The sequence below is a fragment of the Sorex fumeus genome, unplaced genomic scaffold, assembly GCF_029834395.1.
Source record: "Sorex fumeus unplaced genomic scaffold, SorFum_2.1 ptg000006l, whole genome shotgun sequence".
Taxonomy (NCBI): domain Eukaryota; kingdom Metazoa; phylum Chordata; class Mammalia; order Eulipotyphla; family Soricidae; genus Sorex; species Sorex fumeus.
In genome coordinates, this window is record NW_026606063.1 from 58,859,487 (window position 1) to 58,872,615 (window position 13,129).

Genomic DNA, 13,129 nt, shown 5'->3' on the forward strand with positions numbered 1-13,129 from the left:
GGGCATTCGCCTTACAAGCGGCCAACATGGCCGACCCAAGTTCGAGTCCTCCGCCCCTCTCGGAGAGCCCGGCAAGCTACCGAGAGTATTCGATGTGCCAGACACAGTAACAACAAAGTCTCCAATGGAGACGTTACTGGGCCCGCTCGAGCAAATCGACGATCAACGGGAGGGCCTTTACCTTTACCTTTTAACAGGGACTAGGCAATCAGCTCTTCTCTGACCTGCTCACACTAGTTGGCAATGTCAGACAGCCTCTCATTTATGCTGAATCAGGTCAGATAGACAGATCTTGTCTGAAATGCTTTCTGGTGTGAGGCCACCCTTTTTCACAGTTTGGGCTATGCACAGCAGGATTTCCAGGAACATTTCTTTCTGCTCCTGGTGAAACCACCTGTTGGAGGCCTCTGCAGGACCATGCCTGAGCTATGTAGGAGTTAATGAGGAAAGCAGGGATGGAAAACACATACATGCATATACACTCAGACCCATTATTTCTCAGGTCCTCATGCATGTGCGCGCACACAAACATACATCATTGTCAAGTCTCCATGTAAGCCCGCATGCGCACGCGCACGCACACACACACACGCACACACACACACACACATACTATCCTCAGATCCTCAGGAAAACCCACCATTTTCTTTTCCCATAAAGTGGTTCACTGATTGCTTGCTTACTATTTCATGTCAAGTGGGTTTAGTTATAAAAGGAAAGCCGACTGGGCTATGTTATTGGAACTAGAAAGCAGTATCATTGTTTATTTATGATGTGTTGATTGGCTCTGGCCTCACAGTGCCAAGCCTTTCAGAAATCCTCTTTCATTCTCAATTCTTACTCTATGTGAAGCAATAGACTTTTCATGTTAGGAAAGGTTTGGCAGTAATTCTAACCTCTTTTTCTGATCATTGCAGTATCTGTCGTTGTAACTCCCGTGTATGGGACCTGGTGGTGTGGCCATAGAGTTGTACTCTCGGCCGCTCTCCAGCACAACACCTGAAAGCCCAGCAGTTCAAGTCTGATTCCACATGCCATAAGGGAACTTTCACTGAAGAGTAAGTCCTGTAGTTCTGTAGGATTAGACGATAAGGCAGGAAGGCAGAGAGTGATCATCCTTTAGGTTATCTTGTTATATATTTTAGGTTGGTCTTGATCCTGTGCTTGGGGGGTAAGCTATTCTCTCTGCCTCTCTGTCTCTCTGTCTCTGTCTTTGTCTCTACGCCAGCCCTTGCAGTCACATTGCAGAGCTCACTGTAGCTCCTTTCTTTTGAAGGAACTCCCCAGCAAAACTGAAAACACAGGAGGTTAGTGACTTATTATTAAGATAATCGCTGTCACTGTCCTCCTGTTGTTCATCGATTTGCTCAAGCGGGCCCAGTAACATTGTGAAACTTGTTTTTACTGTGTTTGGTATATCGAATACATCACGGGGAGCTTGCCAGGCTCTGCCGTGCGGCGAGATACTCTCGGTAGCTTGCCGGGCTCTCCCAAGAGGGGCGGAGGAATAGAACTCGGGTCGGCCATGTTGGCTGTGTGCAAGGCATACGCCCTACCCGTTGTGCTATCGCTCCAGCCCAAGATAATAATATAATCACATATTATTACATCTCATGTGGGAAATCTTGGTTTTTATGCATCCATTTTAGCAGTTAAGGCTACATGCTGTTAAGATTAATGGTATAGGAAATGTATCCTTTTTAGGTTGAAAATGGTTAAAGATGGTAGATCGTATCTAGTGTCTTAGTCTGTGCTACTGCAGCAAAAATAACTTTGAAACCAGAGGCTTAAATAACACACATTTCTTTTCATTTTCTTCTGGGGCCACACCTGGCTCCTCCCCTTTCCATTTCAGCCTATACTGCCAGGTTCAGGCTGATGCCCCTGCAGCTGATGAGGGCCTGTGCTCTCATAACTCTGAGGCCCAGAACCTAAGGGTACCAGTTCAGACCCCAGAGGCTCTTACTCCTCCTCCTGTATCCCTCAGGGGACTCAGCATAGCTGCACCTAGGTGGCCTTTCTTGACTTTGCCAGGAGAGACTTTTTTTTTTCTTTTAAGTGAGTCCTTTTATTTCAAGCCTTTAGTACCTGTGGAAATGCGTTGTGAGTCTATGCCTACCAGGTTCCCAGAACCAGCCGGGGGGTGGGGGGGGGGGGGAATGTGCTCTAGAGACTGGTAGAGAGGGAAGATCTGAATCACCATTGGCCTGCAAAGAGCCTCTTGGAGAGACACGGAAGCCTGCACTGCACGCATCTGTCCATGCCAGGCTTGTGTCATCGGGGACACGGTTGTGCAGTGTGACAGACCACCAGCTGTCACTAAGATACTTGGAGAAAGCTGGACTTGAGGCAGTGACATCAGCTCAGCTATTCTTTCTTGCAGTAACAACTTTGCTTTAAACAAACAAACACACAAACAAAAAGAGTTGACTGGTTCCTTGATTTAATTGTATGAATATTCATTGTCTGGATAGAAATAAGAGTTTTTAAATTGCCCATGGAGGGGAATGGGTAAGGGGAGGGGGAGGGATTTCCCTAGGGGAATAAACTCCTTGGCCATTGTGAATTTAAATGTTGGTGTTTTCCTTCTGTGTGTGTGAGTGACAGTGATGCACCTCCTTGGAGCTTTCTGCACTGTTGAAAGTGAGCAGTGCCAAGCATCAGCCCCCATACCATCTACCTGGATAGGAGAATAAAACCCCCTTTGTAAAGGGACACCTGAGCCCTTGTGGTTTAAGGCTTCGCTTGGCAGTCCCACTGTTCTTTGGGGACCCAAGTTCACTTTGTATGTCCTGTGTTCTGTGTCCTGTGGCTCCTGAATGAAGCTGTGCTCTGAGGGACAGTGATGGAATGGGTGAAGTGGTGATGGCCTTCTGTCTTCCCTTCCATACCACTGTGCCTGGGAATCCACTGCCTGTGCCCCCCCCCCCCCCCCCCCCCCGTTACACACAGTACCTGCAGGCTAAGCAGAAAGAAAACTTGGGGCTCAGTAACAAGTTGAAGCCACCTCTACTATTGGAGTGATCCTTGAACTCAGGTCTCCAGCCTACTGTACCATGCATAGTACTTGAGTTAGGGTCTAACTCCTCTTAGTAGTGAGAATAATTTTTAAGGGGTGTGTGTGTGTGTGTGTGTGTGTGTGTGTGTGTGTGTACAACCACATGATGTACATAACCTTTTAGTCAAGAGAGCTTGTCTGTATTAAAATTGAAAGAATTTAATAATTCTCAGTTGAGTTGCTCTGAGCACTCCCCCTTTCCCTGCCCCTCCCCCCACAGCCAAAATATGTCAATGCCCACTTCCAAATTCAGAGCCTAGGGCATTTTCTGTGACCCATGGTCCATGTCATGAGCAGTATGAGACCTGTTCAGAGAAGCCAGTTTTAAGTGCAGCATTGTGTTGTTTCTCCTATGAATGTAGCTTTGTGATAGGGTCTAAGTGAGCCCAACAAGATGGCCTTGCAGCTTACCAGGATGCACCTTTCACATTTAGACTTCGGCTTCTGCCTGTGGTTCTCAGACCACTGCTGTGGACGTTTAATACTACCCTACCTTTCATCACTTCTCCTGTTCTCCCTGGCCTGCAGATGTGGGAAAGTTGAAGAATACTGGTCTAGCCCTGATGTTCTCTTTGTACAAAGCCTCCATGTATTGTGCTCTGGCTCTGCTTCCTCTCCGGTACTTTTTTCTGATAGTCTAGTTTGAAATGTTCACAAGAGTTCCTGCAGGTGACCCAGTTCAGTGCTAGACCTTGAATTGTAGCCCATGGGACGGCCTCTGTGCCATCCCCTGAAATAGGAAGGCACTGTAGCAATTTAGTAATAGGTTTGGCACACTGATGGGCATGTAGAGGTGTGTGGACAGTGACCTATATGGAATTAGAACAACCCCAGGTTAATATGTATCAGCCAGTAGATTCATAGGTACAGCCCCTCTTCCCCATGATCATTACTCCTAGTATATAACCCACTGAGCAACAGAGCTGGACCTACGTCCACGTCTTAGAAGGAAGAGCTTTGAGAGACCAGAGTTCTGCATAGATAATTCCCTGTGCTAGGGCTGACTGGTTTTCAGTTTCTTCCTGTAGAAGAATATATCAATCACTTTATATAATCGTGTCCTGTCTGCATGGTGCAGAGGGTGGGTGGTAGCTTAATGGCTCTTAATCTGGGCTGGTCAGTGGAGGAAGGGACTTGGGATCCGAGTCTTTCTGATTGTTATTCCTTGCCCTCATCACTTGCATTCTCCTGTAAGCACTGTGGCCATCTTCTTGTTTGATGCAGAATTTAAGTCCTAGAACATTTCATCTACTGTCGTCTTTCCTTCAGACACAGCGGCTACTGGCTGTATGTGTTTGCCTTGTGTCTGGAAGATGGGGTGGGGGGTGGGGCGGGTGGTCCACTTACAGCCTGCAGGCGAGCTTTCCAGATAGTAGGTATACGAATAATTAGAAGATTCAGAACACTGATCGCTTGCAACTTTGTGATCTTGCGGACCAATGGTTACGGTGGAGGTGTCCAACTGGTTTCTTTTTAGACAGCCTCAGTTGCGTAGTTCTTTTTCATAGCCTTGTGAGTAGGGGTGGAAAGTGGAGGCTTCCCTTCCTGGCTGAAACCTTTTCCCCCTGCTGGATGAGTGCTTCACTTCACACACAGCAGCTACAAGGTTCAACTTGCATATATGCAATAGATAGACCTTTTTACCTCATTTTATAGGATTCTATGTTCATCACTCCTGCCCCGCCCGCCTTGTTCTTCATTGTCTTTGGAGGCAATGCAGCAAGTGATACCTCAGAAATTTTTCTATTTGTAATTTAAATTCTCGTTTGTTCCAGGAGATCTGACTTTTGCCTGGGAACCATATGTAGTTACTGAAAGTGAATGCCTGAATCCCCCCTTCCCATCATCCTCATCCCCTGCAACATTTTCTAAGGAATGGTCTTCTGTGAATTCATGTATTGAATCACAAAAATATACTTGAAAAGCATTTCTCTTGGTGCTTTTTCTCTTGGATTCAATGAAGAGCTTGGCTGTGCCATCAACTGATCCTGTGGGAGCTGCTGCACTCAGGAGAGAAGATGGGGGAGTGAAGTCTGAGAGTCAGCTCCGGGATGGTCTCCATCGGGTGGTACTTAGTTTCGGGGTTATATTGTTACTTGCTTTTCCAAGTGTGAAGGCACAGTCAGGTCCTCTGTAATCCCCGAAAGAAACCTAAGAACAGAGAGTGTGGAAGCTGGCTCAGACTTAGCAAGGCTGGGGCTCAGTGCAAGGAAAGTGAAGGGCAGGTCTGTTAGTGGTCTCTGTGCTGCCTCAGCCAGACCAGATGCAGACCCCTGCCCTGCACTATTGGAAGCGACATGTTTCTGAACACACAGAGCAGGGTGCAGAGGGACAGGGAAGAGTCCACACACATACACACATATCCATCCCATAAAAGACACAGGCACAGACAGAACTGATTTCAGGTCGGGTACAGGTCCCAGGATCATCTTCATTGGTGAAGAGAAGGGAAACGATCGGGGGAATTCTGGGGTGTCTTTCTTGCTCCGAGGGCAGAGAATCACAGTGGGAAAGGTTTAGAAGGGAGCGTTTCAGTTCCCTCAGCACACGCCGAGTGGCATGGATGTCGAGGGAGTTCTGCAGTGCCTTGGGGAACCCAGGCTGCAGCCCTCATGTGCTCTCTCCTGCACCCCTCAGTACTTCCTCCAGCAGCCCTCACAGTGCTCCCCCCTATACGGTGCTCCTTCCTGCACACCTCACAGTGTCCTCTTCCTGCTCCACCTCCCCTCAGGCATGCACTGAGACACTGGCCCTGCATGGCAACTGCGTGAGCCAGGTCTGTGCTCGGACACAGGCAAAGAAAACTCGGGGTCTAGATTCCCTTGCATCCGGTCAGGGCACAAGCTTCTCGTGAACGTGCAGCTGGCGCACACAGCTCAGTGGAAGTGGGGAAGTGGGTTTCTGACGGGGACTAGTCGCTGAGTGGAACGCAATAAGTCAGTAACCCAGATGCCGTTTGAGGTGCATTTCACCATCAGAAGAAGATAGTGGGGAAGGAGGGAAAGGCTTGCTTCACTTGGTTGCATTTTTAATAGCTTTACTATCCCTGCAGGGACGAATGGGAATCTTGGGGGTGGGAGTGGGGGAATTGAGTATGAAATAAAATGAGATTTAGCAAGTGAAAAATAAACCTGGGGGTGCCGGAGAGGTAGTGTGGGTAGAGCACTTGCCTTGCATGTGGAGCACCCAGGTTTGATCTGGTTTCCTGAGTACCAGGAGTAGCTACTGAGTTCAGAGCCAAGTAAGCACTGAGCGTTGCTGGGTGTGCTCCAAAAACAAAAAAAGAAAATAGACCTACAGAGAGGGAGGGTGTGTGTGTGTGTGTGTGTGTGTGTAAGTAAAAATATAAGAAGTGACGTCTGAGACATGTGAGTTGAAGGGTGAGTCCCGTAGATAGGATTTCCTGCAGTAATACTTCTTATTGCAGCAGCTGCCAGTCTTCCCCTCCAGCTCACTTGGGAATCCTGGACCTGGTAAAACAAACTTAGCAGGGCTGGGGCTCAGTGCAAGGAAAGTGAAGGGCAGGTCTGCAGTGGCCTCTACAGAGAGGTTTGCTTCTTAAGGGAAGTAGCAGGCTGGATCCTTCCCCTTGGAAGCTGTGAATCACCTTGAGTCAGGTTAGTTTTGAAGGTGCCCACGTTTAAAAGTAGTGGGCCATTGGCTTGAATAAACATCTCAGAATTTTATTTCCCCATGGGAATGCTGCAGCCTGGCCACCTGCAGTTTATACTTCCTCTGGTTTCCAGTGTCTCCTCTAGAATTTGAGTTGGGTTGCTTTTAGCACCCATAGGGAAACAGTACTTCAGAATAGTGTTTCTGGCTCCCAGCACCCCACCCCTCCCCCCAGCCCCCAATATCCCAGGGGAGGAGCATAGGTAAAAATCACATGAGAAGGACACAGGAAGAAAACAAGATCGAAGGGGGCCACAGGCAGAAGAGGGCTGAGGAAAGATCACAGGTCAGAGGGTTCCTTGTGGCTTTGGTTAAATCAGTCACAAAGGACAGCCTGGGGTGCCAGTAAGAGAGGCTTACCTCCTGCCCACAGTTCCTGGGAAGTGCCTGTCTACTATTCTTATTTGCCTGAGATGGTCTGCTGTGTATTTAAAATAAAAACCATTTCCTCTAAGTCAGTCAAACGAGGTCTCTTCGGGGACGTAGCAGCCCCCTTTTGGCTCACAGTTGAGTCAGAGTTTAATTCTTGTTGCTCCCTAACAAGGTAATCTCAAGTCTGCCCAAGTGTAGATAGGTTGCCGGGCACCTGAAAAGGGTATGGCATGAAGGGTGCCTCGGGATTTTAATTTGCTCTCTACTTCTGCACTTGATGTGCCAGCAGTGATGTGATGGGAAGTGAGATGGTTACTGCCCCCTGGAATTGAGCATCAGGAAATGGCATGTGATTTCTGCACAGGTGACTGGTGCCCCCAGCATACACACTTGCCTCCTTGGCTGGCCTCATGCACCTCGGTAAAAAGAGCAGTAGTGACTCTCACACTGTGACCTCAGTTCCTTAGCAGATGCTAGGGGGATCAGAAAAACTCAGAAGATTCAGTTTGACTGGTACGGGGTTCACAGTGAGTCGGCAGTGGCTGCGTTTTATCCTTCCTGCCCTCGCTGGTGGTGCTGCAGAAAGCTCTTCTGAAAACCCCAGTTAGATTTCACTATCAGCCACGTAACCACGGTATGAAGTTTTTCAGTGTCGGCGGGGCCTTTTAAGATCTGAAATCTGAAATTGAAGGTTAGAGCAGTAGCCCAACAGGTAGAGTGCTTGCCTCGCACGTGGCCGACCTGGACCCATTCCAGCCATCATAGAGGAACCACTGAGCAGTGCCGGGTGTGGCCACAAAACAAAACAAAGATTTGACATTGCCTTCCAGCTTGGAAAATAGTTAATGTCACTGAACCATAATAGTCTGCTGAGTGACTAGTGCGCATCTTTTAATGACTCAGAATTCTTTGGCATTGAAAACTGCCCTTCTTCCCCCAACACCGTTCCCAATTGGTAGAGGAAAATGGGTTGGTTTTGTACCTTGGTATTTTTTTTTCCTCTAATAGCTGCTGATATCAATAAAGTCTACCATTCAAAAAGTCTTTTCTAAGGGTTTTCTGAAAATTCAATTATCAGGCATGCCCTTGACCTGACAAAAGTTACCTTAAATTTGGATTAGTGGAGCAATAGCACAGTGGGTAGGGCATTTGCCTTGCACGCAGGTGACCCGGATTCTATTCCTCCATCCCTTTCGGAGAACCCAGCAAGCTACCAAGATTATACCGCCCACATGGCAAAGCCTGGCAAGCTACCCTTGTCGTATTTGATATTCCAAAAACAATAACAACAAGTTTCACAATGGAGACATTACTGGTGCCCACTGGAGCAAATTGAAGAACAATGGAAGGACAGTGCTACAGTCTTTGGTTAGAAACCTTGGACCTAGAAGCTTCCCTCAACAGTCTGGGGTGTGTGTGTGTGTGTGTGTGTGTGTGTGTGAGAGAGAGAGAGAGAGAGAGAGAGAGAGAGGGAGAGAGAAAGAGAGAGAGGGAGAGAGAGATCACCTCATTGGAAGTGTTATATTCATGCAGGAGAGAGAGATCTCCACATTGGAAGTTTCATATTCATGCAAAATTGCCAAAGTCAGAAACTTGCTCTTCCTATGTAGTAGTGAGTTTCCATTTTCAATGAAGACCCAGCTGATTGATCAGATATCAGTCTTGATGTATGGTATTCTTTGATAGAGATCAAATATAAACCTTAAGTTATTATTTTGGTGAGTGGGCTGTGTGAGACTAGATGGGACTCTGGCATGAGTGTACTTCCTGAGACTGCACCATGGCGCCCCAGAAGGCACCTTTAAAAGTCAGTACCATTCCCCTCTCCCCCGCCACCCCCCCTCCCCCCAGCATTCATGTATCCTCCCTTCACTGCATCATTTCTGGTGGTAAATAGAATAGAATTGGTGGCTAGCGATGCCATGACAGTCCACTTCTCTTTTGGGTCTGCCAAACTCCACTTGCTTGCTCTGGCGGTTCCCATGTGACATTAAGGCATATATGATGACAGCCACCAGCCTTTAATTAATTATGGCACTGGGGAAAGTTCCTCACTGTGACAGTTATTCTGTCACTTGAGAAGTCACTGATATTTTTCTTTTAAAATGTACTATGTTGTGACCAGAGCAGTCGTACGGCAGGCAGGGTATTTATTTGCCTTGTATGTGGCTGATCCAGGTTTGATCCCTGGTATCCCGTATGGTCCCCTAGCCCACCAGGAGTGATCTTTGAGTGCAGAGCCATGAGTGAGCCCTGAGCACCACCAGGTCTGGCCAAGATACCTGAGTTTAGGCTGCCCTTTTCAGTCTAGGTAGGGCCTGGGGAAGAGAGCTCAATGGACTTGGAACACAGGCTTTGACAAAGCAGGAGTACCAGGCTTCGTCCCTAGCATGGAAGTATTGATGATTAGGTTTGGTCAATTCAAAGACTAAGAATAGTGTTTAATCCGATCTGCCATTTAACCCAGCTATAGCACTCCTGGGAATATATCCCAGAGAGGCAAAAAGGTATAGTCGAAGTGACATCTGCAATTGTTTGTTCATTGCAGCACTCTTTACAATAGCCAGAATCTGGAAAAAAACCTGAGTGCCCAAGAACAGATGACTGGTTAAAGAAACTTTGGTACATTTACACAATGGAGTACTATGTGGCTGTTAGAAAAGATGAAGTTATGAAATTTACATACAAGTGGTACTACATGGAAAGTATCATGTTAAGCAAAATGAGTCAGAAAGAGTGGGATAGACACAGAAAGATTGCATTCATCTGGGGAACATAAAGCAACAAAAAGGGAGACTAACACCCAGGAATGGCTGAGATTAGTACCAGGAATTTTGCTCCATGAATGGAAGGCCAGCCACATGTTCTAGGTGAAAAGGAAGCTCAGATAGAGAAGAGAGCATCAAATGAAGGGTGTTGTGAGGACCTTCCTAGAGTGGGAGAAGCATGCTAAAAGTAGTCTATAGACCAAACATGATTGCCACTCAATGCCTCTCTTGCAAAACACAGTACCCAAAAGAAGAGAGAGAGAACAAGGGGGAATACCCTGCCACAGAGGCAGGATGGGACGGGGGGGGGGATGCTGGGACCCGTGGTGATGGATGACGGGCACTGGTGGAGGGATGGGCACTTGATCATTGTATAACTGAAACCCAAGCACAAAATTTGTAAGCCTATAACTGTACCTCATGGTGTTTCACTAATAAAAAAAGAAAAAAAAAACAAAAACAAAAACACAACTAAGGGGCTGGAGCTATAGTACAGTGGGTAAAACATTTGCCTTTCACACTGCTGGCACAGGTTCCATCCCTGGCACCCCATGTGGTCCCCAAGGAGTAATCCCTGAGCATTGTTGGGTGTGACCAATAGAAAAGCTCTCCTAAGGAAAAGACACCCAAACAAAAACTTTAGAAAGCCCCATGATGGCGTCAGGGATGTGGCTCCTGGCTGATTATTCTCTAAGCCTGTCTGAAGCCCTAAGTTCAGTTCTTCACACTGACCAACAAAATAGGAGAAACAAAAGCCAGATGGTAATATATGTTGTACCAGAATAGCTGAGGCAGATGAGTCTTTCTGGAAAAAGTCTGTATGCAACTTAACTGTTCTGTAGCACTGTAGCTCTGTCCTCCTTGTTCATCGATTTGTTCAAGCAGGCACCAGTAATGTCTCCATTGTGAGACTTGTTGTTACTGTTTTTGCATATCGAATACGTCACAGGTAGCTTGCCAAGCTTTGTCGTGAGGGTGAGATACTTTCGGTAGCTTGCCGGGCTCTCCGAGAGGGGCGGAGGAATCGAACCCGGGTCGGCCTTGCGCAAGGCAAACGCCCTACCCACTGTGCTATCCACTGGAGGACAGTTAGGGGCTTTGCTAAGGATCTGTTGTTAGTGCCAGTTGGTATCAGATAAGCCTTGTCTAGTCCATTATTGCTGGTTGCTCCAGGTCTCCCCAACTCTTTAATGTTTTGCGAACACACTTCTAGGCGCTGAGACATCTCCTTGGCTTCTCTCTTGTCAGAGTTTCCCAGGGACAGTCTTGGGCAGAGTTGCCATCTGGTACGAGAGCTGGTCTGGATATCCCACCGGCACCGCTGGCTCTGTGTCCGTGGACGTGTTTCTATCTCTGCCTTTATTTCAGCCCGCACTTATCGACAGACCTTTTCTTTCCATAGAAGAAACAGCTGCTTATCTCCTTCCCCTCCTTCCCTGCAAACAGCAGGACAATTATCTCTGACGATGAACAAGTTTAATTTGGCCACCAGGTTCCATATTCCCTTCTTGGTTGCTGGCTGGGTTGATATGTTCACTTGGTGCCAGTTTTGATAAGCTGACTTCTCACACGGGCTGGCTCCCTGGCTGCTGCTTTCTCAGTTCATGCCTGACACACACACAACCTTCTGAACCACGTAGGCTTCCTTTGTCCACAGTGGAAACAAATCAGGGGAGTTAAGTTTTTGTGTTGCAAGAAGCAGAAAGTCTAAGTTATCTGTATGTAGTAGAAACGCGACACTGAGTTGAAATACAGCATTTAAACCACAAGAAAGTCAGCTGGGAGGGAGCAGGATGTGGCCAGAACACTCGTAGAACTGTCTGGCACCTGGGCATTCAGACTTGTTGGGTAAATTATTGAGCATCTCAGTTGATTAAGTATCATAATCTTGCTGGCGACCTTGGATGAAAGGCCTTCAATGACTGTCTCAAGGAGGTTCGAGTAGGAGAAGTGAGCAAGGCCTCAGAGTCAGAGAGGTGGGCTAGCTGCTTGGCTCCCTGCGGGGTGCTACCGCCCCCTGCCCCCCATCTGTCTGGGCTGTAGGTGATTTCAGCGAGAGGAAGGTGGCAGGAGACAGCAGGCAGCAGCTTCCACACGGCTTTTCTAAGAAGGTGCCTTCCCCTCCTCCCAGAATCTATTGCCTTATGACTGCTCCAAGGCAGGGAGGAACTCTTTGCTTGCTCTTGGCATGTGTAAAAGGCAGTAAGTATGACTTGATCCCTGTGACGGCCTAAATCCTCCTTCAAAGTGCTGTTGGCCCAGGAAAAGGAAGTGAGCTAGTCCATCATCATGCAGTATCATCACCTCCATCCTGAAGTTTTGTTTCCTACCCATTTGTAACTGTTAGGTAGTTTGATGTGTCTTGGGGGGGACATACCTGACCCACTCTAGAAGTTTCCCTGGCCCTAAGCATTTGTGTTATCCAGGGCCCCCCTGCCCCTCACACACACACACTTACCTCCACTTTTCACACACCCACATAGCCTCTCCCCTCTACTTTACACACACACACACACACACACACACACCCTTCTACTTCACACACATGCACACACTTCCATACCACTCCCCTCCCCACCTCTACATCTCACACACACACACACCACTCGCCCCCATTTCACAATACAACACCTCCATACCACCACATCACACACATGCACATTCATACCACTCCCCTCCACGTCACACCCCCCCCCATACTATTTCTCTTTGTTTTTGTCCCAGATACACAATTTTTGAATAAAAAAGTAAAATGTGGAAAGTCACAGTAACATTATTGCAAAAATAGATGCTTTTTGTTTGGGAGGCCCATACCTGGCTGTCCTCCATGATGACTTCTGGCTCTGCACTCAGGGATTACTTCTGGCAGGGCTCAGGGGACCATATGGGATGCCTGGTATCCAACCCAGGTTGGCCAAGGCAAGATAATCATCTTACCCATGGAACTGTCTCTCTGGTCACTATACTCTCTCTCTCTCTCTCTCTCTCTCTCTCTCTCTCTCTCTCTCTCTCTTTCTCTTTCTCTCTTTGTATTTGTCCCAGATACAAAAATCCCTAATAAAAAATGTGATTCACATTATTGCAAAAGTTGGATTCTTACAGACTTTAAAATACTCTGCTAAAATAAATAAATAAAATATTCTGCTATTCTTAAAATGTCAACACATATGGAAACACATTTGTGTCCACTTGAACGGAAAACGAACCTCCATTGCCCCTGAATAGCAGTGGAATCTTCCAGTGCCACATTACTGAAGTG

General features: G+C 47.4%; 1 protein-coding gene across 4 annotated transcripts in view; it reads left to right on the top strand.

Moving 5' to 3' along the window:
- BCL2L11 (BCL2 like 11) overlaps positions 1-13,129 on the top strand; it is a 41,992-nt gene that overhangs the window by 15,004 nt on the left and 13,859 nt on the right. The window lies entirely within an intron of this gene.